A 4,201-nucleotide genomic window follows, 5' to 3' on the forward strand; every position below is an offset into this window, starting at 1 on the left:
GGGTTCGGGATATGGGATTGGGATATGGGACTGGGATACGGGATTGGGGTATGGGACTGGGATACAGGGTTGGGGTATGGAATTGGGATATGGGATTGGGATATGGGACAGGGATACAGGGTTGGGGTATGGAATTGGGATATGGGATTGGGATATGGGACAGGGATATGGGATCGGGATATGGGACTGGGATACAGGGTTGGGGTATGGAATTGGGATATGGGATTGGGATATGGGACAGAGATATGGGATCGGGATATGGGACTGGGATACGGGATTGGGATATGGGATAGAGATTTGGGGTTGGGGTTTGGGATTGTGATCCAGGTTTCTCTGAGCACACACAATCCCGTCTGGAGGTGTAGATGAGGTCGCTGCCAGTGCCAGCGGGGTGGGGACAGCAGCAGGACACGGTGTCCCAGTGGGGTGGGGACAGCAGCAGGACACGGTGTCCCAGCAAGGACGGCCCCACTGCCCCCAGTGACCCCAGGGCAGCCGCTCCCCTCGCTGGGAACACGCTGCCAACACCACCACAGCCCTGCTTTATTTCCTGCTTTATTTCAGACCATTTTGGGGGTTTTATCCCCAAAATCTCCTGCCGGGCTGCGGGGCCTGGAGCGCGTTCAGGAGCATGTGCCGGAGCTGGAGCGGGGTTAGCTGGGGCGAGGCTGCCTCGGGAGCTGCTGCAGATACAGACACAGCCTGTTCCCACTCCCAGCACAGATATTTATAGATACAGATGTTCCTCCAGCAGCAGAGTTCAAGCTGGAGGTTTTCATTTTTTATTTTTTTTTTTAATTTTTTTTTTCTCCCTGTCTTCCTTCCTATCCCTCCTTTGCTCTTCAAAGCGGGGCTGAAGGTGGAGCAGCAGCTCCGAGAGCAGCAGGAAGGCTGAGGAGTCAAACCCGGCTGCAAATGAAGGCTTTAAGCGGGTTGAGGTGTCCCCGTGTCCCTGTGCGGGGCCGGGGGCTCCTTCCCAGAACCCCCAAAGCACCCCCGGGAGCGGGGCCGGGTTTGGGGCTGGAGCTGCCCCNTGTGTCCATGTTCATGGATGGGTTTCCATGTTCATGGAGGTGTGTCCCCTATGGAGGTGTGTCCATGTTCATGGATGTGTGTCCATGTTCATGGATGTGTGTCCGTGTTCATGGAGGTGTGTCCCCTATGGATGTGTGTCCATGTTCATGGAGGTGTGTCCGTGTTCATGGAGGTGTGTCCCCTATGGATGTATGTCCCCTATGGATGTATGTCCCCTATGGAGGTGTGTCCATGTTCATGAAGGAGTCAGGAGACCTCCATGCTCCTTCCCAGCAGTGTCCATGGTCAATCCCTGGACACCGGGATTGCTGGAATTCCAGCTCCTATTCCAGCCAGTTCTCCCAGGCTCTGCTGAACATCTGTGGCTGGGTGTCCTCCCCAGAACAGTGGGGGCAAATCAGATTTTCTTGGGAATGTGAAAGGAGGGATATCTGGGACATAACAAATTCCTACATGTCCTGGAGCTCCTGAAGATGAGGTGGGACACAATATTTTAGGAGAATTTCTGGAATGTTCCAGCATCTTCCTGGTTCAGATCATTCGGAATCACAGCAAGGCTGGAAAAGACATACCAAGATTATCAAGTCCAACCTTTGAATCCCACCATTCCCACTAAACCATGGCTTGAAGTGTGTCCTTGGGTTTTGAACACTTCCAGGGATTGTGATTCCGCTTCTTCCCCGGATGAAGGAGCTGTCAGGACCGTGATGTTGTCCTGTGACCCAGGAGAGGCTCCCAAAACAACGTCAGAGCCACCAAAATCCCCCTTCTCTGCCCGATTTCTTCACCCTCAGGAGCTGAGAGGAGCCAGGAATAGCTCAAAGAAGGGAATTTTCAGGGTGAAACGGGAAAGTGAAGGAGAAAACAGCTTCTGCCCACCACAGCGCGGTACAGAAGGGTCTCCTGTAGCTGTGGATCCCAGAACTCAGATCCCAGAAGCTCCGTGAACCTGGTGAAGCTGATCCCCACATCCCACAGGCACTGCAGGAGCTTCCCTGACCCCAGGGCCAGCTCTCTAAAGATTTTATTTGGAAAAATAAAAACTGGAAAGAGTTGGGACCTTTTGGAGTGGAGAAAAGGCCACCAAAGCCCAGAACATGAGGGATCACCCAGCCCTTCCCGGGGGCTCCCAGCACAGCATCCTGAAGGAAAAGCAGGAAAATGAGGTGAAGATGGTTTCTGCAGAAGGGAAAGGTAATTTTATTTTTTTTTTCCCGCTGTTCTACAAATAATTTCCCCAATCCATCCCCCTGGCAGGTGAGGAGATGACTTTTATTGTCCCGCTGTGACAGTGCCGTGACAGCTCTGCTGGGAGAACACAGAAGGGAGGCAGGGGTGGCTCACAAACATCTTTATATTAAATGGGATAGAGAGAAAAAAATTTGGTTTTCCCACCTTTTCCACCATCCATGGCCAAACCCCGAGCTGTGGTTAAAGACCAGTCTTTATTTTCCAGCCCTATAATTCGATTTAATAAAAAACTTTATTTCTTCCCCTCCAACATTGCCTCTTTCATTATCTCTTCCTCAATTAAGCATTCCTTGGTGGAATTTCAGGATAATTATTGGCTGCTTTATTCCCTCTGAGCACTGCTCAATCACAGGAGTCACACAATCAGTGACAAACACATCCTTAAGGATGGAAGGAGCTTTATTTAAAGCGAGGATATGATTCACACTCCATTTTTATATTCCAAGTGCTTCAGAACATGGAAATACGTGGGGAACAAAGATCCCGCAGCCAGATTTCCTTGGAAGCAAAAGATAAAGGGTAAAATAGTGAAATAATTTTGATTTTGGCTTGAGATAGACCATAGGAAAGCCTGGCAAGACTTTGTGCCCTGGGGAGGGACAGCCCGGCCACGGGAGCTCTCCTGGGGGATTCAGGATGTTCCTGGGAACAGTTCAGGGATTCAGGGAATTCCTGGGAATGGGAACAGCTCAGGGAGTCAGGGTGTTCCTGGGAATGGGAATAGATCAGGGATGCAGGAGATCCATGGGAACAGCTCAGGAGTTCAGGAGATCCCTGGAAACAGCTCAGGGATTCAGGGATCCCTGGGAACAGCTCAGGGATTCAGGGATCCATGGGAACAGCTCAGGGATTTAGGGGATCCATGGGAGCAGCTCAGGGATTTAGGATGTCCCTGAGAACAGGAACAGCTCAGGGATCCAGGGATCCCTGGGAACAGCTCAGGGGTTTAGGATGTTCCTGAGAACAGGAACAGCTCACAGGTCCAGGGGATCCCTGGGAACAACTCAGGGGTACAGGAGATCCATGGGAACAGCTCAGGGATTTAGGGGATCCCTGGGAGCAGCTCAGGGATTTAGGGGATCCCTGGGAACAGCTCAGGGATTTAGGGGATCCCTGGGAGCAGCTCAGGGATTTAGGGGATCCCTGGGAACAGCTCAGGGATTTAGGATGTTCCTGAGAACAGGAACAGCTCAGGGATTTAGGAGATCCATGGGAACAGCTCAGGGATTTAGGGGATCCATGGGAACAGCTCAGGGATTTAGGGGATCCATGGGAACAGCTCAGGGATTGAGGATGTTCCTGAGAACAGGAACAGCTCAGGGATTCACTCAGCCCTCAGGGATCTCTGGAGCTGGGGGGGTCCAGGCCTCCTTCCTTGAGCCAAATGAGGGAATTCTTGAGGATTTATGGCCCCAATCCAAGGGAAAATGACAATGGATGTGTTGGGATGAGAAGCTCTGAGGTGTGGGATGGAGATCCGGGCCGAGAGCAGCCTGTAGGGCCACCCCACACCCGGAGTGCCCCGGGGGCAGCCCCAGGGGATTGCGGGATTTACCTGGATGAGGTTTTGCTGGGAATGGGAAAGGACAATCCCAAAACCCTCTTGGAAAGCCTGGGAATGCAGGCTCCTGCTAGCCAGGAGGGATAAAGGTGGGATTCACTTCAGGGGGGACAGAGCAATGTGGGGTGACCCCATGTGCTGAGGAGCTCTGGGGTGCCTGGTGTGTCCCTGCTGTCCCAAACCATGATATGGGATTGGGATATGGGATCGGGATATGGGATTGGAGTAGGGGATTGGGGTATGGGACTGGGATATGGGGTTGGGGTATGGAATTGGGATATGGGATTGGGATATGGGACTGGGATATGGCATTGGAGTAGGGGATTGGGATATGGGATTGGGATATGGGATTGG

The sequence above is a fragment of the Parus major genome, chromosome 23 (genome assembly GCF_001522545.3).
Source record: "Parus major isolate Abel chromosome 23, Parus_major1.1, whole genome shotgun sequence".
NCBI lineage: Eukaryota > Metazoa > Chordata > Aves > Passeriformes > Paridae > Parus > Parus major.